The sequence below is a fragment of the Triticum dicoccoides genome, chromosome 1B, assembly GCF_002162155.2.
Source record: "Triticum dicoccoides isolate Atlit2015 ecotype Zavitan chromosome 1B, WEW_v2.0, whole genome shotgun sequence".
NCBI classification, from domain to species: Eukaryota; Viridiplantae; Streptophyta; class Magnoliopsida; order Poales; family Poaceae; genus Triticum; species Triticum dicoccoides.
Window position 1 is genome coordinate 611,621,787 of NC_041381.1, and position 21,119 is coordinate 611,642,905.

The following is a 21,119-nucleotide window of genomic DNA, read 5'->3' on the forward strand; positions in this document are numbered from 1 at the left end:
TGCAGAAGCAGTGTTGCCCTGCGATATAATCCATGACTCACCTCACGTGCGCATGTATGAAGAGAAGGAAGCCGAACTAGATCGACATGACAACTTAGATGCTTTGGAGGAGGAGCGTGATGTCGCTAAAGCCCGTTCAGCATTCTATCAGCAACATGCTCGAAGGTATCAAAGCAGAGAAGTACGGGCCAAAACTTATAACATTGGCGAACTCATTCTACGCCTCCCGGAGAAGAAGAAGGACAAGCTCAAACCCAAGTGGGAGGGTCCCTTCATCATTGATAAAGTTCTCACTGGAGGAGCGTACCGTCTGCGTAGTGCATCTGATAACATACTCGAGTCAAACCCATGGAACGCGGCCAGAATCCGGAGATTCTACGCCTATTGCCGAACCCAATGTTCGTCTCCTTAACTCCGCCTCTTCAATTATGTTCTCTTTCCTCCTTTCTTGCCCCTTTTTTCGTTTTTTTATATACAGCCTTAAAACTGTACGGATGCCCTGAGCACTTCGGCTGCATTATGCGTGCACACTATACCTGGGGGCTTCCTATTAGGAAGCTAAATATAACTACTTTAATGGCTTCTTGCCAGCCACATATGCATTTTTTCCATATGTGCCTTTTATTCACCATTATATGCATCGATATGACTTATGTTTTGGCCATGCTGGGTTGCCTGGCTCTTGTATTTATGCCCTACGTTCCCGTTAATTCGGCTAGGGCATAAGGGGAGCACCTCTGCAATTGTTACTTCCCGTTGAGCCGGATGTGTACCTCAGACTGGGTGAAGCCGAAAGCTAGCGTTCTTAAGGGAATATTCGGTCGATGAACAAAAGATGTTCTCGTTCCTTACAACGAAAATACCCAGATGTTTTTGTTTCATGCGCCTCTGTTGACAGTTCGGACATGCACATCGATGCATGCGCACCCAGAGAAAGGAACCCCTAACGGAACTATTCTCTCTGGAAGATGTTTCGTACTATCCATGTAATAAAACATAACTAGTTGGGTACTTGTCTGTTCAAGCACTCATGACCCCTACGCCTGGTTTCCACGCATACCCACTACAAAAAAATGACACATCCGTGACATTTTGGGCCGAACGAAAAAAATTCTATCATACATATGACACTTCTATGAGGATAATTGTGACAAAACCCGGTATCAGCATAGATGTTGTGGGCTCCTACTTCTATGACAAAAAATCATGACAGAAAATGGGCTTTTCGTCCTGGGCGGGTCGGAGATGCAGCTGCATGACATTCTTTGGGCCGTCCATGACGGAAAAAACCGTCGTAGAAGCGAGGGGGAGGAAAATTTCGGGGAGTTGTCGGTTACAGTGGGAGGTCGGGGTGGAGCGATGCGCGTTTCTCTTGTACGTACGCGCGTGTGTGTGTGAGGCGTTGGCTCTAACTGAAGCCGAGCGAGGCGTTGGGCTCTAACTGAAACCGAGCGATTGCACTACAGGCTACGCGTTACTGAACTCGAGCGATCGATCGATGGCTGTTAACTGAACCTGTCATGGAATTAACACGTCAGATGTCCTTAGTGTCAGGACTTAGTCGCGAGGCCAACGCATCTATGTGGTAGCTTGAGAGGGGTTGATCGGGACGAGAGATGCAACACGCAAGACAAGGATTTAGACAGCTTTGGGCCCCGGGAAACATCATCCGGTAACAACCCTACATGCTGTTTATGGCTAGGTCTCATTATGCTCATGAGAAGAGTCGCCGTAAGCCGCCCCCCCCTTTGTGTCTAGCCCTATATATTGTTTCTTGTTTCTTCTCCCCCTTTGGGGAGCCCTGCCCCTCCTTATATAAGTTAGAGGGGCGGGTTACATGTGGAGTCCTAGTAGGACTAGCCTATCCTGTACTACAAGCCGGATTCAAGTCCGGGTCTTGATTCCTTGTAAGGGAGATACTCCTCACGCCTTTCCTCTTAAGCCGGCCTATCATAACGTAAGCCGGCCTTCTGGGCCTTGAGCCTCCTGGGACCCCGGGTCTTGTCGCTCCTCTGATCCGCTTGCCAGGTCACCCATAAGTCGCCAGGATCGGGCGGGTAACTTAGTGTGTCGTCCAGTCACGGCGGGTCATTAGTGAGTCGCCAAGTCCGGCCGGGTTACTTCCGGCCGGGTTATACTGCGGGGTATATCCCCGACATTAGCCCCCAAGTTTAGCTTAGATTTATCCATGGTAAACTTATGCTGCAAAATAAACACAAGAACGAATTTGACAGTTTATGCTCCAGGTTAAGAATTCTTGTAAACCGCCACCTGAACATCCTTAAGTCCTTGTCATTTCATTCTTCTAGAAAATCCGGGTCAATAGACCAGCTTCACAATCAATTTGCTTGTAGAAGAAATATTGTAAACAAATAATCCATCTGAGTCGGCTTCCAATGCACCAGCTTAGAATTATAGGTCCTGAAATACTCATCTGATTTCAACCGGCTTAAAGGTATAGATCTTGCCGAGTTATAATTTCCAAAATCTCCGGGTTGTAAAAACTGATAATTCCTGGTCATGATTGTTTCCAACGCCGGCTCATGATTGTTGCCAATGCCGGTTCATGATTATTGATGACGCCGGGTTATGATTGTTGCAGACACCGGGTCATAATGATTGGTGATGCCGGGTCAATATGGTTTGCTCAAAACTGAAAATTGGAAGATATTTCTCCCTTATATCCATATTACCTGTAGCCCCCAAGTGCCGGGTTGTCATGCTTGCAGCAACCTGGGACTTGTAATTGCCTTATGCTCATAAAACTTCAACCAGTGTAGCCCCCAAGGGCCGGGTCATTATGCAATAATGAGCAGGGACTTTGTAAATATTATCATCTAAACTTGAACAGCAATGTGTAGCCCCCAAGGGCCGGCTTAGTAAGAGAATACTAAGCTGGGACTTTATATATACTAAATTGATAATAACATCATATGATGTAATCTCCACCACGGGGCTTGAACCCACGTCCACAAGGTTAATATCTTTGTGCTTTACCAACTGAGCAATGGATCCTTCAATATAATGGATTTAAAGCTTATGTACCTTGAACTATTGACAGGAGCAATTGGTAGCCCCCAAGGGCCGGCTCATTATGATGTGATGAGTCGAGTCTTCAATAAGGTGAGCAAACAATGACTTTGCATTAGCCCCCAAGTGTCATGGTGTATGCTTGCAGCGACATGAGACTTGCATATTTGATATAACCTCAATTTGAATAATGTAGCCCCCAAGTGCCGGGTCGTAAGCATGCAGCGACTCAGGACTATTCCCTCCATTGTGGAATAAATCATATCCTTTGATAAAATAATAGCCATTGCACTAAAGCGACTTTGAAAACCTCAATAATATTGGTTATTGATAATCAAAATAGAAATCCAGCCCTGTTGGCTATTCAAGTTTGAATAATATAACCGGTATGAAAACCTCAAACATTCAATATCATCATGAAAATCCAGCCAGTTTTGGCTATTAAAAATTTAAATACCTCATCGGTTGATAAGTAAACCCGGATTTTAAATACCCGACGGCTCTTGGCCAACGACGATTTAATTCGCCTTCATTATAACCCGGCAGCTTATAGCCTTTGAGAAAAATCCAGAACGGATAATTATTTTGAAGCATCAAGTTTAGTAATGAGCTTGAAGTTTAATCATTTATATGTCATATTCCTGCAAATCCTGCAAAGAGTTTAAACAACATATGCCCTGGCGACTTAACGTCAAAAGCCAGGGCGGATAACCACCCAAATGTAGTCTTATCCTGCACACAAGCAGATCACAAGATCCCTATGATCCTTTGAATGATACGGCCGGCTTATGTGACCCACACAGTGAAGTTGATAACTCAACTCTTTAAGATCCGGCACCTATGATATTTGTAACAACTCAAATACTTGCGATTGTATAAAAACAGATAAAAATTTTGAGGCTTCGGATTCGAATACGATCAGTAAACCGTTCCAAAGGGGTTAAGCTAAGATTCAAATACGATCATATAGCCCCCAGAGGCGTTGGCGTTGCCGATCAAAGTGGGTATCGACAGCTATGTTCTCTTTGGTTCGAATACGACCTATGTTTGAACAGGAAAACCCCAAAATGACCACTGTAATATTGAATTTGTATTGCCGGGTTATATGACCTGTGTAATAAGGGTGATAACCCAATCCTTAGAATCCAATGCTTCCATTTAAATGATGGTTGTCATAAGCTGGCGACTTATAGTCAAAAGTCAAGCCGGTTAATCATAAAACACTTATATACATTTGAGATATAATCCCCAAAAGGTCTCAAGTTAAGTAATTGTGGCTGCAATAAACCTTACAAGAGATAGAATAAAACTTTTTGAGTCTTCTGATTCGGATACGATCAGTAAACCGTTCCAAAGGGGTTAAGCTAAGATTCGAATACGATCATATAGCCCCCAGTGGCTTGGCGATGCCGATCAAGTGGGTATCGATAGCTATGTTCTCTTTGGTTCGAATACGACCTATGTTTGAACAGGAAGCCCCCAAGTGACCATAAGAGTTGTTTAACGACGCTGATTCGAATACGATCCACGTTGATTCCCAAAGGGGTTGAGCTATGATCAGATACGATCAAGAATCCCCCAAGTAGGTTCAGCAGTTTGCTAATCAAAAGGGTATCGACAACTATGTTCTCTTTGGTTCGAATACGACCTATGTTTGAACAGGAAGCCCCCAAATGACCGTATAAATTTTGGCATTGCGCCGATCAAGAGGGTATTGATGGCTATGCCCGATGAGCAGGAAGCCCCCAAGTGACCATAATAAGATAAGCCGTAAAGCAGGATACCCATGTTTTGAACCGGAATTTCTTAAACCGGATATTGAGATCCTCAAAGCTTTGTAAGGGACAAATTTACCTTGATCCGGATGTTGAACCGGTTTTGAGAGCTTCAAAGCTTTGCGGGAGAGAGATGTCTCTTGAACCGGATTTTAAACCGGAATTTTCATCAGTATGGTAGTGTCCTCCGGAACCGGGTTAGCATCCCCTCCCATGACCCGGAGTTCCCGAGTCATGTCACTGTAGCCCCCGAGTTTTAAGACTACTCGAGGAGTTGGCTTGAGACTCTCCATATTTGACCGTGATATAAACTGGTATGAGTCATGCAACATCTTAGTGACATAACTTGTCCTGCACTGGAGAACTTGCAAGCCAGAGTAATTGCTCTTTTAAAGAAAGCAATATATAATATAAAATATACTGGATGGATTTCACCTGATGTTTTGAGCCAGAATTAATCCATCATAGAGTTGATGATCACTGCGGTAAAGTTGAAATCAATGACAGGTGAGTCGGCCACGGGAGAGGACAGATGAGTCGGCCGCGGTGTTGTAAGCCCGTGCGGACGAGCAAGTTTTCCTCCTTGTTGTAAACCGGCGTGGTCATAAAAGACGGCCAGTGCATTGTAAACCGGCGCGGTCGCGAGAGACGGCCACGACATTGTAAGCCGGCGCGATCGAGAGAGACAGCCATGGCGTTGTAAGCCGGTGCAGGAGTCCGTTGAGTAACGACGACCACCTGCGCCAAAAGATGTTGGCGTGTCTCCACCTCCGCGGTATAATATCAATTTTTATCATAAATAATTTGCCCTGCATAAACAATATTGCAGACCAAGGCAAAGATAAACTTGTTCTTTGACAAAAACAACATGTGATAATAAAAACAAACTTGGATGGATATCACCTGATGCGTCAGGCTAGTAGTTATCCACCACGGAGTTGATGATCACCGTGGTGAAGCTGAAATTAATCACGGGTGAACCGGTCGTGGCGTCATAAGCCGGTGCGGTCGGGCGAGTCAATCGCAGGAGCAGTAAGCCACTCGGACGCCGAGTCGGCCATGGGGGTGGACGGGTAAGTCACCCGTCACATTGTAAGCCGGCACAGACATGTGAATCGGCTGGCGCGTTGATGTAGATCGGACCGCAGGGGCGGCGGCTTGCACCCACTTGTTGAACAGTAAGCGATCGCCGATGCCGTTGCATGATTATGCTACCACACACTCCATGAATATGGAATTACACCATCTTTATGATGAACCACTGTCCTGCAAAACAATATTACAAGCCGAGTAGTTGTTCTCACGCGTAACACGTTGATGAAATACAAAAGAAGGATATCACCTGATGTTTCAGAAACCAGGGAGCTATGGCAGCGGCTTTAGCACGGCCCTCAGCGGCTCAAGGTGGCCTTGGTGGCTCAAGATGGCCGCAGCAGTTTAATACGGCAGAGGCGGCCTCAGTGGCTTAATAAGGCGGCGAGGGCGGTTTTAACACGGAACTACAGGCCACATCGGCAGAGGTAGCTAGAGGCGAACCGTTCAGCTGGGCCGGCTCAGTGCGACTGCGGGGGAAGAGCCCTGTAGCAAGGCGGGTCAACAGCAACAGTGGCTCAGCACTCCTGTGGTTTCAGCGGCAGGGAAAACCGGCCATGGTGGCGTGTGAAGGCAGGCAACAACTCAAGGTGGCTCAACCGGGGCGCGACAATGGAGGCCACTCAGAGTGGCGACTTGGTAGCATTACAGACCGGTTGGTAATTGAAAACTGAACAATACTACTAGTAGATTCACGTACTAGTACTCGTGGCTGATTTGACCAAAGGAATGATTAAAAAATGAATCTGGACCTTGCTGTATAGACTATTCCTTCCCAAAATCTGAGTTTTCACGTGGATAATACTCAAGTACTTGGTGGACCCTTTGTGCGAACAGTAGTAGGGGAGTCACGCAAGCAGCGACAAAGGAGTCCAAGTCCGTCTCTGTGTCCGGGTTGTGGCCACTCTGGCCAATTGTTTTCTTTGAGTCATGATCTGACGAGCATTTGATTGTTTCTTTTCCTTCTTAACACTACTTGCCTCGGGACTTGATTTTACTTTCACCTAGTCACATGACCGACTACTAGTTGAAGTAGTACGTGATGACTCCTTGGATCTGACTTGAGTCCACAAGTCACAGAGTAAACAGGAGCAGCTATTGTTGACTACCTCGGGACTTGGAACCTTCTGATCCGCCGTGGAGTAAATTGCCATTACTTTATAAAAAATATCTGGTCTCTGGGAGGATTCGATAGCTCAATTCCGACTTGTCTTTCTGCGTTGCAGCAATCTGGGCAGTTGGTATTGCTATCGGACACGGTGATCAGAATGAAGACCCAAACCATGCTGATTCTGGCAACTTGTAGATCGGATTTGACATGGTGACAAAACTGGCTGTAGCAGAAAAACGATGATCGCGGCGACTTGCGCCAGCGACTCACGGCAATGGAAAAAATTGTAACCCTAATTTCCTTTGAACCTTAAATCCCAGATCTTAAACCTGGACTGATGAACTTGAAGCTGATATAAATCCTTCTGAACCAGCTTTCTCCATCCGGAAAACTGCAAACTTCTCGATCACTGGGAGAGATCCCTTCAAGAACTCAACACCACCATGCGCAAGCCCCACGGTGGGCGCCAACTGTCGTGGAATTAACACGTCAGATGTCCTTAGTGTCAGGACTTAGTCGCAAGGCCAACGCATCTATGTGGTAGGTTGAGAGGGGTTGATCGGGATGAGAGACGCAACACGCAATACAAGGATTTAGACAGCTTCGGGCCCCAGGAAACATCATCCAGTAACAACCCTACATGTTGTTTGTGGCTAGGTCTCATTATGCTCTTGAGAAGAGTCGGCATAAGCCGGCTCCCCCTTTGTGTCTAGCCCTAGATATTGTTTCTTGTTTCTTCTCCCCCTTTGGGGAGCCCTGCCCCTCTTTAGATAAGTTAGAGGGGCGGGTTACATGTGGAGTCCTAGTAGGACTAGCCTATCCTGTACTACAAGCCTGATTCTAGTCCGGGTCTTGATTCCTTGTAAGGGAGATACTCCTCACGCCTTTCCTCTTAAGCCGGCCTATCATAACGTAAGACGGCCTTCTAGGCCTTGAGCCTCTTGGGCCCTCGGGTCTTGTCGCTCCTCTGGTCCGCTTGCCAGGTCACCCATAAGTCGCCAGGATCGGGCGGGCCACATAGTGTGTCATCCAGTCAGGGCGGGTCATTAGTGAGTCGCCAAGTCCGGCAGGGTTACTTCCGGCCGGGTTACACCGCTGGGTATATCCCCAACAGAACCCGATGGAGCGATTCCTTCACTACTGCTTCTAACTGAAGCCGATCGATGCTGCCTCTGGGATGAGCAGTGAGTGTTGCAGGGGGGGGTTGGATGAACAGTGAGCGTTGGTGTTGCCTCTGGATGAACAGGAACCAGTGGTGTGGAGGGCTGGATGAACAGTAGACGGTGGATGGGTGGCCATGGAGGGGTGGTTGAACAGGACCCCGTGGTGTGGAGGGCTGGATGAACAGTAGACAGTGGAGGGGTGCCCGTGGAGGCGTGGTTGAACAGTAGCTGGTGGAGTAGCGCGCGGTGGTGGCTGGATGAACAGGAGCCCGTGGAGGCTGGAGGAGGTCGACGGTAGCTTGTGGTGGCTGGAGGAGGTCGACGGTGGAGATGAACAGTATCCCGTGGAGTCCTGTTTTGCGGTACGCCACACCCCTCCCCCCATGTTTCGACCGTACCACTCCAACACAAGTCCGTTTCGTCCGTTTTGCGGTACGCCACACCCCTCTCAGTCAACAGGACCCCCGTTTCGACTGTAGGAGGTCCGTTTCGTCCGTTTTGTGGTACGCCACACCCCTCCCGATCAATAGGACCCCCGTTTCGACCGTAGGAGGTCCGTTTCCTCCGTTTTGCGGTACGCCAGGCCCCTCCTGATCAATAGGACCCCGTTTCGAATGTGGCCGGTCGAACACAAGGCCGTTTCCTCCGTTGTGCGGTACGCCAGGCCTTGTTTCCATCTCATGTTCTGTCCAAGCCCTCCCGATGAACACGACCATGCATTCCATTCCGACCTAGCCGGTTGGCTCCCCATGAACACGACAACGACGCCGTTTCTCAGTTCCTTCCCAGCCATGTACGTACGCGCGAGTAGGCGTTCGAGACCTTGCCCGTATGTATGTATGTGGCCGTATTTTCTTTCTTGCACCCTCGCCGCTATACGTACATGTACATTCTACGTGCGCGCCTCTACATCTATGACACGTGCGCGCCTCTACATCGACCAGTATGTACGTACACGTTCGCGACCGGAATGACAACGCTACGTGCGCTTCGACCAGGTGGGTCCCGACTGTCAGGCACTTCCTTGCGTGCGAAGATGTAGCTGGTGGGTCCCCGCGGTCAGGGGGGCGAAACGTTGTTTTTTGCCCGGACGCACTTCCTTGCGTGCGAAGGTGTAGCTGGTGGGTCCCAGCTGTCAAGGGGAAATGTTTTTTTCGCGAAATATGGTTGCCCGTCCGGTGGGTCCCCGCTGTAAGGAGGCACTTCCTTGCTGCGGCCGTGGACCCAGCTGTCAGCCTCTCCACGTACAGTCCACGTCCGATGGAAGCCGTTCCTTGACCATGTTGACCACGCTACGCCGAGAGCACCATGGTGGTGGACGACGGCGAGGCCTAGGAAGGGGACGACGCGGAGCTGGGGAAGACGCGGCAGTGGATGCCCACACATAGAGGAGTACGAGAGTTCACTGGTTCACTGCGGTGTGACTGTGTGAGGCTGTCGTCGCTGCAGAATAACAGGGGTGTGGGTGAGTAGAGGGATGGCCTGGCCAGCGGTGGGAGTAGTAGGGGGCGGTGAGGCCTCCGCCGCATCACAGCCGGCCACGGGAGGCAGGAGCACGAGGCACGACCGACGCTGGTTTGGGCGGCTGGAGCAAAAATACCAGAGGTTGAAGAAGCACTACGGCCGTTGGATGGACATCGTACGGTCACTGGAGCTAGAATCGTGCATATTGACTACATTGAGAAAGCTCTCCGTCCCCGTCAACTTAGTAGGCCCACAAGTCAGCCTGCCACTATACAGGGTGCCAGCTAAGAGGGGGAGTATTCATTTTTTTGTGCGTAATAAGGAGGCACTTCCTTGTGTGTGAAGATATAGCTGGTGGGTCCGAGCTGTTAGCGGTGGTAACGTTTTTTTCACGAAATACTAAGGCCCTTTCGGTGGGTCCCCGATGTCAGGTGGAGGAATCATTATTTTGCGCGTAATAAGGAGGCATTTCCTTCCGTGCGTCCGTGGACCCAGCTGTCGGCCTCTCCACGTACAGTCCACTTCAGATGCATGTCGGTCGTTGACCACGTTGACCAGGCCGCGCCGAGAGCACCAGGGCGGTGGACGACGGTGAGGCCTAGGAAGGGAACAACACGGAGGCAGGGAATACTCAGCAGTTGTTTCCCACGCGGAGGGGAGTACGACTGAACGAGGGTTTACTGGTTCGTCTGCCGTCGCCGGAGAATAACAGCAGGTGTGGGTGAGTAGAGGGATGGCTAGGCCAGTCATGGGAGTACGATGGGGCGGTGAGGCCTGCGCAGCAGCACAGCCGGCCGCGGGGAGGAGGGAGCAGGCAGTCCCGCCGGCGCTTATTTGAGCGGCTAGAGTAGGAAGAGCAGAGATTGAAGAAGCACGACGGCCGTTGGATGGCCATCCAACAGTCACTGCTTGTGCGTCAACCTTTTTTTAGGAAAGCCTCAAATCTATGGAAAACAGCATACAGACCATCTGCCATTATTTCTAATAATTTACATCCGATTTGCTAATTCTTAAGGTTTTGTTCGGAGCCCATATTCTTTTTGTTAGCATTACAGCCCATATTGTGGCCACGGTTAAAAAATATACGAAATTTTGCATATTTCGGTGTGGTCCGAACTGTTTTTAATCCCGAAATTTCGACTCACATTCAAAGTGAATTTAAAACTAAATGTATATCAATATAAAATCCAACAAATTCTCCACGCATAAGAATTAATGTAATTTAAAATCTCGAAATGAAAAAAAGATATGTGAAACTAATTGCCCTTTGATGTGTTTTAAAAATGTACAGCCCATTTCACATTACCGATGGGCCATTTTCTCGACCAGCCGAATGAAAGCTCTCCTCGTCTTGAAAGATTTGCATCCCAACAGGCCTGACAAAGCGACATACTTGGCAAATCACAAAAAAACTGGGTTGTGGTCGTGGACCCAGCTGTCAACCTCTCCATGTATAGTACTCTTCCGATGGAAGTCGTTCCTTGACCACATTGACCACGCCGCACGGAGAGCACCACGGCGGTGGACGATGGCGAGGCCTAGGAAGGGGACAACACGGAGCCGGGAAGACGCGGCAGTGGAAGCCCGCGCGGAGAGGAGTACGAGGGTTCACTGGTTCGGCTGTGGTGTGAGGCTGCCGTCGCCGCAGGGCCTAGCCAGCGGTGGCAATAGTAGGGAGTGGTGAGTCCTCCGCGGCAGCACAGCCGGCCACGGGAGGCAGGAGCATGAGGCACGACCGGCGCTGGTTTGGGCGGCTGGAGCAAGAAGACCAGAGGTTGAAGAAGCACTAGGGTCGTTGGATGGACATCGTATGGTCACTGGAGATAGAATCATTCATATTGACTAAGTTGACAAAGCCCTTCGTCCCCGTCAACTTAGTAGGCCCACAAGTCAGCCTCCCACCAAGGTGGGTCCCAGCTAGCAGGGGGAGTATTCATTCTTTTTGTGCGTAATAAGGAGGCACTTCCAGTGGGTCCGAGCTGACAGCGGGGGGGGGGCGTTTTTTCATGAAATACGGTGGCCCGTCAGGTGGGTCCCAGCAGTCAGGGGGCAAACGTTTTTTTGCCAAATACGGTGGCCCGTCCAGTGGGTCCCTGCTGTCAGTTGGAGGAATCATTATTTTCCGCGTAATAAGGAGGCACTTACTTGCTGCGGCTGTGGACCCAGCAGAGACTCTCCCCGTACAGTATACTTCCGATGGAACCACGTTGACCTCGCCGCGTTCCGTTGCATGCATGCGTCCATGGGCGTGGTGCGTCCCCATTGTCAGCCTCTCACGTACAGTCATCTTCCGATGACTGTCGGTTGTTGACCACGTTGACCACACCGTGCAGAGCGCACCCAGACTGGAACGACCCGGGGATAGGGAAGACGGGGTAGTGGAGTCACAGATGGAGAGGAGTGGGAAACTTCACTGGTTCGGGTGCGCGGCAGCACAACCGCGGTGCCGCCCACGGGAGACAGGAGCAAGAACAGAGGTTGAAGAAGGAGCACGGCTGTTGGATTAACATCCAACGGTCCAGCTGCTAGAATCATTTGTTGATTAAGTTGACAAAGCTATGCGTACACGTCCGCTTAGCACGCCCACAAGTCAGTCACCAAATCTGACGGGTCCCAGCTGTCAATGGGATGAATAATTTTTTTTCGCAAAACAAGGAGACACTTCCTTCCGTGCAAAGATACAGCCGGTGGGTCCCAGCTGTCAGGTGGAGGAAACATTTTTTTCAGCTTAATAAGGAGGAACTTTACTTGCGTGTGACCATGGACCTCGTGCGTCCCAGCCGTCAGGCTCTCCACGTACAGTCCTCTTCCGATGACTCTCGTTTGTTGACCACACCGCACCGAACACAGCGAGGCAGTGGACGACGGCAAGGCCCTGGCCGGGAACGACTCGGAGATGGGAAAACGCGACAGTGGAGTCGCAGATTGAGAGGAGGAGAAGGGTTATAACTAGTTCTGTTGCAATTCATATCAAACTCAGGTTCACATGACACGTTCATATTCATAGCCAACATTCACTATCAACAACTCAAAAGATTCATATATACACAAGCTCAGCATATCTATGCATCCAAATGATTGATAGATCACACGACAATATTCATACATAATTCACAAAAAGATTCAGATATACACATGTTCAATATGTTTATGGATCCAAATGATTGAGATCACAGGCAATTTGATCCATGGATGAACTTTAATTACGTAGGGTACAGACTGGTAAATGGTGTTCAATCAGAGGTACTTCTTGCTAAAATTAGTTCTTGTACGAGTAAACTTTCGAGTACATAAGAGGCAGCACAGACAATCTGAACTTTGCTTATAGGTTTATCCTCAAATAGTGGCCTCGTGCCGACGGAGGTTTGAGCAACTTGGCCACTACTTTCATCCAACTAGTTTACAAGCTCATCTTGGTCCTGTATCTCGCCAAAATTCTACATTGCAGACGAGAAAGGAGGCGGTTGAGAAAATGAACCACCCAAATTTTTTGTGCAGTTCAACTGAAATGGAGCATCCTTGGCGTGCAGACTAATTAAGTCCCAGATGAATATACGCGTCAACCAACTTGTCTGGAATATTAAGACTCCATGCCATTTAGTTCGCTACCATATGTGCTGATAACCAAAAGGCACAAGTTGGAACCAAAGACTGGACTGCGTTTTTCTGGGCTATGCACCAAGCAATATTTTTGGCGTTCACTCTCCTAATACTTGGAGTTTGACAATTGGTTGACGCCGGTTGATACTCGAATGAATATAGGCACTTCTTGTCAACATCGATGCTTGTCTAAGTGAACTTTGGAGTACATAGCAGCAGCGTAAGTACCTGTCCATCTGATCATGTTGTGCAGTTCTACTGAAATCACCCGACGTAATGATTTGCCTGTGAGTTCAGGCTCCAAATTACTCCTTTATGAAATCAGCAAACAGTAGCACAATACCAAATTACCAATACATATGACAAGCACAATAATCAGGATAAAGACCAGTACCAACCTGTGTGAGGTAGCATATCAATTACTATTTCCTTCGACTAGAAGCCGAGATAAGCCAAGCGACTGACAGCAAAGGAAGAAAGCAAGAGGAGATTAGCGACTGACAGGAAAGGACGGAAGCTGTCGAGGCAATGAAGCACCCAAAGTTTTTGTGCAGTTCCACCAAAATCGAGCATCCCTGTTAGCACATATATTGAGAGAGTGAGATTACTGTAATAGTGGGACTAGTTGATGAAACATACACTAACAAATAGAAGCACCCTCATTATCGTAATGGGTAAAGTTAGCAACATAGTAGTCTTGCTTAAAGAGAGGTATTAGTTTATTTAATCAGTGCCAATTAGCTCAACTCAACACTCAAAGCATTGCCATTTATCATAGGTTGCAAAACTTAAAAGTGCAAAGATAAAGGAGTTTCTCATGATAGTAGCATGATACAAATAGAGATGACAGCAACTCACTAGAATCACACAATAGTATATATTTTTGTGCACCTCAAATGTATGGTTGAAATCACTCTTGTTTACCAGTGCTGAGATTATATCGGAAGATTATCAAGAACTTCCAGGAGAGTTAAAGCACTGGATGGGATACAGTTCATTGTATTGTCTTGTGTAGTTCCACTAAAATGTATGATTGGCACAACATGATCTCTGTTTGCACAATTAGGAACAAGGTGAAACCTTCATTAGCTTAGTGAGAAAGGATAGGAAGACATTAGCATACTACTCAAATAGTAGCATCAAATTCATGATGGACAATACGCAAAACATTGCCTCATTGAACCAATGGCAATAAATTGACATGCAAAACAATAGCACTATTATGTCATGACACTAATAATACTCCCTCCCTACTCCACCACATGATTCACCTCCATAGACAAACATTCACACGTACATGATTCAGCATAGGGTCCTACTAAAGAATTGCTTAACTCTAACAGGAAAATTAGGCAGTAATAAATTAGTGGTACTTAAGTGCTCCTAATTAATTAAGTGAGACAGCAGAAGTGGAAGGGCTCCCTGGAGGATCGTCTCAGATGTAAGATAGTCGTTGCCGTAGCCCTTGAATAGCCTCGACTGAGGCCTCTGGCTTCATCAAGATCGCCTTGGCACGGTTTATTCTTCTTTTTCTTCCTCTTCATGCTATGTTCCTCTTTCTCCTCACCAGTTGGTGAAACCAAGTACATGATTGGCCTTCTAATCCAGAATTGGTTTTGTCAGTGAGGGAGTAGAAGTGTACTATTAAAAAACAGCATTATTTTCTCATGGCAGTCGGAAAATAGAGATGAACACATGCATTAAATATCATTCTTACCTAAAGGAAGCTTATGACGCCAATATGGATGATGAGGATTGGAACACAGATCTCCCTTTTTGCAGTTCCACCAAAATGAACCAACTGTTCCATCTGACATTCCAGTTAAACAGCAGAAAAGTCACTTCTTTTAAGAAGAGTTTTGTGCAGTGCACCAAAAGGTCACAACAGCAACCAGGTGAATTGGATATCCCTGTTTGCACAAAAAGGCACAGAGGAAACAGTGAGAGTCTCAAACAATTACAGGCAAAAACATTTGGCTAAACTTGTCAAAGTCTCAAACAATTACAGGCAAAAATAGTGGCATGGCTTCATTTTTACCAGGGACATTATATTAAGAACAACTAAGGCTGCGTTTAGTTCACAGGTTTGGTGCAGGATTTTCGTAGGAACACAATTCCTACCGTATTCTTTCCCTTCCAAACGTTCGGAACACGGGAAAGGTGAATAGTGTTTCATAGGAAAGCTGGTCTGGTAGTACTGATTCCATCGGATTAGAAACATCCACACGCTGCTCATTTTTTGGGCGGAAGCCCGAGGCAGGCGCTCGCTGCCATGCGTTAGACAGGTTGTTGTGTTGTGTTTGTCGGAATAAAAAAATCAACTTATGTGTGGTACGTGAGGTGAGGACAAGAGTAGTCATTGTGCAGCTGAATAAACAAATAGCATCTCATACTTCCAAGCATGCTACTCTAAAAAAACAAATCTGTACATTTTGTAGTCCATCCGAACACATTCTCTTGAGAGTTTCCTCCGGTTCGTTGTTCCCTAGTTTTATACCTACATTCCTTTCCTATTCCTCTATTTTCATCAAGACCTATGTTTTCTGCCCCTTTATTCTGACCGGAGCCTAAATATTTGGTATAAGGGCATGGGATAGTGGGTGCACCAGCAGTACAGCACCATGTACGTCAACAGGGGCATAAAGTGGTGATTCATAGTTTGTTGCCCCGAGAAACAAACATCCAAGAAACATATCTAGGTTGGTCCCATTTTTGTTCACTCTAGCCACCTACTCCTATGTGTGGATACAAAATCTAGTCCTAGTTATACCACTGTGTACAGCGTTACCCCTATATTTCCCTTTTCGACCAAGAGACCGGTTGGATGAGTAGTCTGTACTACTTTCATCCCCTTTCCTTCCTGTTTGTACCAAGTCCAATGTACATACTAAATTCCCCCACCCCCACTTTATTTCAATGACAAGTATTTTCGGACGGAGGGAGTACAAGATTCGACTCCATGAAGTAGCTTTACCTCTAACAATAGAAGAAAACAATAGGTGATGTTGGACCATCCGATCGAGAGGGGCTGAGATGTAGAAAATGATACACATGCAGCGACTAGCGAGCTGGGAAGTAGAGATAAGGCGGTTTTGAACGAAGATATACCTGAAGGTCGTCGGGATGTGGATAGGTGGACGGCGGGAGGCCGGATCCGCCCACAGGAAACGACGAAGGGATCGGAGGACCTCCCGCGCTGGCGCTCGGCCAGAGATAATGGTGCGGCCGGCAGTGGGTCTCCTCCCTCGTTGTCGACGATGGCCTAAACGCTGCCCCTCCTCCCCTTCACCGGCGTAGGGGGATACGTCCGGATCTGTAACCAGCGGTGAGGATAGAAAGCCAGTGTTTTTTGAAGGGAGAAAGACAGGGTTACTACCCCTATCTTGTTTAGATCTGGAGAGGATGAGAGTGTGTGAATAGAGCAGTACTAGCAAGCAAGCAAGGAGGCTCCGGCCTATATATAAGTAGTGGGGTAGTTTTCCTTTTTCACTCCATCAAAACAATCGTTTAAAATTGTGTACTATACTACATGCCAGGTCGTGGTTTTTTTTAGTTGTTGATTGTTTTTTGAGATAGCTACCCGCTTGTTCCAAGTGGTGTTACGGTGTGCCAGGTCGCACTTTGTATCGTTCAAGTCTGGTAGTACTACAAGTCCCTCCATTAAATGAACAACCACCCCCTTGTAAAAATTGTGAACAAGCACATGACTAAAATTAGCGGAAACGTGGGTTGCCCCAACATGCATTATTATTTATATTTTCTACTCCCTCCGTTCCTAAATATAAGTCTTTTTTATTAGACACACCTAAGACAAGAATTTTTTTATTAGCAGTGAACCCCACATGTCATAGACACAAAAATTGTGGCAACATTCCCTTAGGCAAGCCAAAGTGTGTCTAACAATTTGAGCAACTCGGGTTAGGCAAGTGTGGCAAGTGTGGGAAAAATAATGTGGCAACATAAGACAAACATAGTCACAATCCAAACAGCCTCGTGATTTTTTGTGACATGCATGAAAATTTGGTTACTCCCTCCGTCTAGTTGAGTAAGTCATCTTCGATTGTGCACCGTGACCAAGGAGGGGAAAACAAGAGTACTTAATGTTCAGTTGCTAATTAATAACATTGCATGCAATGAACTAACCACTGCATGTCGTGTTTGGTAGTCTCAATTCATTAAAAGCGGGCACATCCCACATCTCTTATTGGTTGATATGTCAAGAAACAAGAAACGAGGTAGAATTTAATGCACCGTGCCTAAGTGTTTTGGGAATATTTAATTTTTGTAAGATGACTTACACACCTAGACGGAGGGAGTAGTCAAATTTATAGTCAAATTTTGGCAAGGTGCATCAAATCAACACATGCAAGTATCAAAAGGAAAGTCACGGCATGCATGCATGCGTTGTAGTCCCTCCATTTCCAAATATATGTCTTTTTAGAGATTGCAACAAGTGACTACTCCCTCCGTTCCTAAATGTAAGTCTTTTTAGGGATTCCACTACAAACTACATACGGATGTATATAGACATATTTTAGAGTGTAGATTCACTCATTTTGTTATGTACTCCAGTTCATAGTGAAATCTCTAAAAAGACTTATATTTTGGAACGGAGGGAGTACATATGAAGTAGAATATGTCTACTCCTACATACGAAGTAGCCCATTTGAAATGTGTAAAAAGAGTTTCATCGAATGCAGTGCTTTGATGTGTCGCGTCAACTCGTACAAGCCCGAGAAATTTGATTACTACGACACCCTCTCCCTCGCGGACTAAGCTCTGGTGCCTTAACTGCACCTGCCTTTGGCTGCATGACAAGTGGGCCAGCCACCTGTTGGGCCCACCTGTTGGGCCCACCTGTCATGGTCGCAAAGGCAGGAGCAGTAAGTAGAAGCTTTCGCTACACACTATCCCTCCCGCACGAGGTGGACGGACATGCAGGAGTGGATTCGATACTGTAGAAGTAGGAGTAACATCATTGTCCGTCTTCTCGAAGAGGCGAAGAGCCAAGTGCAAAGCGAACGTGGTAGTTGCGAACGCTCGCATGGTGCGGTTCCTTGGAGTACTAGCCAGGCTCTTGCATGATACAAAATTGCTATTGTTTAACAATTAAACTCCACTATCCATTGGTTGATACTCATTCTGCATAGGTCCACGCGCTTAGCACCGTTTCCTCCTGGGGTCACCAATGTTTATTTGCTAATTAATAGCATTCCATGCAATGAACTAGCCATTGCAAGTCATTAAAAGCATGCACACCTCTCATCTCTTATTGGTTGATACGTATGTCAAGAAACAAGAAACAAGGTAGAAGTTAATGCACCGTGCCTAAGTGTTTTGGGACTATTTGGTTTTCGTAAGATGACTTACACACCTAGACAGAGGGAGTAGTATAGACCTGTAAACCAGAAAGGAGTATTTGCCTTTCTAGAGATTTCAACAAGTGACTAGACTTCGGCTCAAAAAAAACAAGTGACTAGACTACACCGTGTGCAGTACCCCCTCCCCTCCGGTTTATAGGGCTCAAATCTCAAATCTCATGAACCAAGGGATTTTGTGATTGGAGGAATGTATTTCGTACTTTACAAAACTACCCTAATTAAACTCATGCATTAATTACGTAGTTCTCTCCTTTTCCTCGGCCATTCCGTTGGACCTCCATCTAAATCATCGCAAGGCTCATCTTATTCTTTCATCCTTCATTCTATCTCATCATCCTTTTCGTTACCGGAGTTCTTCATGGTGGTTCTTCATGATTTAATTCATTCTTCAAGAATTCATCAAGACTTTGTTGGAGAAATTCAAGTATCTTTTCTTCTCGCGTCTCGAAGTGTAATTAATTCTCCGTTTTCTTTTGAAGTGGAGTTTTGCATTTCTTCATTCATCTAAGATATCCAATCATTTCCGTTTGTGGCCGGTTATCACCTTATGATCTTGAGATGTTACCTATAAGACCACAACAAGCTTATTCTTTTCGTTGTTGATTATCTCAACAACTCTGTTCAACCCTTCCTTCTAAGTTCTTTTCATTCTATTTCAATTCTTCCGGAGGCTTTGCGTTGTTCATCTCATCAACTGCCATCCCATCTTGCGAAGTTCATGTTCTATTCCTTACATTTTCAGCTGGAGTGCTGCCTAAATCCTTCTCAGTCTATTCGTTTCTTATTTCGTTCTAACCGGAGTGGTTTCATAGTCTATCTGATTCCGTGAGATTTCGATTCTCGTCATTCGCGTTGTTCCTCTCTTCTTCTCGAGTGCTCTCGATTGTTTTTCTTTTCTCTTGCGTTCTTACTTCACCTCTTTTCTTTCTCTTCCGTCTCGGTCCTAAGATCTCGGGACGAGATCTCTTGTTAGTGGAGGAGTGTTGTAACGCCCCGGATCTGATGCGCCAGGTGTCTGCCAGTTATTCGCCATTGTTGCCATGTCATTTGCTTTGCGTGTTGCATTTTATCATATCATCATGTGCATTGCATTGCATACATGTTCGTCTCATGCATCTGAGCTTTTTCCCCGTTGTCCATTTTGCAATCCGGCACTCCTATGTCCTCCGGCGTCCCCCTTTTTGTCTCTTGTTGTGAGCGGGTGTTAAACTTTCTCGGAATGGACCGAGTCTTGCCAAGCAGCCTTGGTACACCACCGGTAGACCGCCTGTCAAGTTTCGTGCCATTTGGAGGTTGTTTGATACTCCAACAGTTAACCGCGTAGCCCGAAACCCCCTTTCTCTTTGCAGCCTAGCACCCCCTCCAAAGTGGCCCAAAACTCATCTAAACCCCTCCATGCTCTCCGCCATTCGATCACGATCGCATGGCCGAAAACCGCTCCCCATTTGGACTCTCCTAGCTCCCAGAATCTATAAATATGTGCCTCCCCCCAAAATTAGCGGATGAACCGTAGCAGTCTTCCTCCTCGCGCCGCCGCACAAGTCAATCCACGCCGGACATGTCCGCCGGACACCTTGCTCCGGCCAATCCAGCTCTGCCACGTCACCACGCCACCGCTCCCGGCCACTGGCGTCGTGCCACGTCGCCCCCAGCTCCTTAGCCCGCGCCTCCTCTCTCTCCCCGCCGCCCGCGGCCCGTGGGGCCCGAGGTCGGCCCGCCCGGGCCCGGATCCGCGCTGCCGCCCGCGGGCGCCCCCTGCCCCGAGCCGACCGGTGCCGCCGCGTCGCCCCTCGCCTCGCCTCCCCGCCTCCCTGTCGCCATCGCCCATCGCCGGCGCCGCTGCCCACCGGCGCGTCCCGACCGGCACCGGCCCGGCCGCCCACCGGCCCCGCATCGCCCGGCCGCGCCCCGCAGCTCCCTCCGACGACCGCACCCCCTCCTACGGTCGGCCGGCCTCCTCCTCAACCCCGCCGGCCCCTTCTCCTCCGGCCACACTCCGATGAGCCCTCCGGCCGCCTCGGTTTCCGTGCCCTAGATCTGATCCAAAGAGGTTGACCCCAGATTTCCCCAAGTCCCGAAATTATTTGCCTTTTGGTCCCCTGTTCATCGCATCATAACTTAATGCATACTGCTCCGTTTCATGCGTGTTATATGTCAAAATGTGCATTGAGAGATTCTCTTCATTTTGTTCCATTATGTCACGCTTGTTTGAGATCATTGTGAGTCCCAAATCATCGTTGCAAGAGTGCTATATGATGTTAATCTGCTGAAACTGTTATAACATGATGATTTGTTATTTTTTTTACATTTTGTGTGTGCATCCTATGAGCATGAGATCTACATGTGTTTTGTACTAAGTCATGCCATCTTTACAGAGGTGCAATCCATGTATTTTTGTGAGTTGTGTGCTGAGTGCATCAAGCTTGTTAAGTAGGGTAATTGCTGTTGCTGTTTTGCTAGGCTGATTCTGTTATATTTTGTTGCTATGTAAACCTGCTGCTAC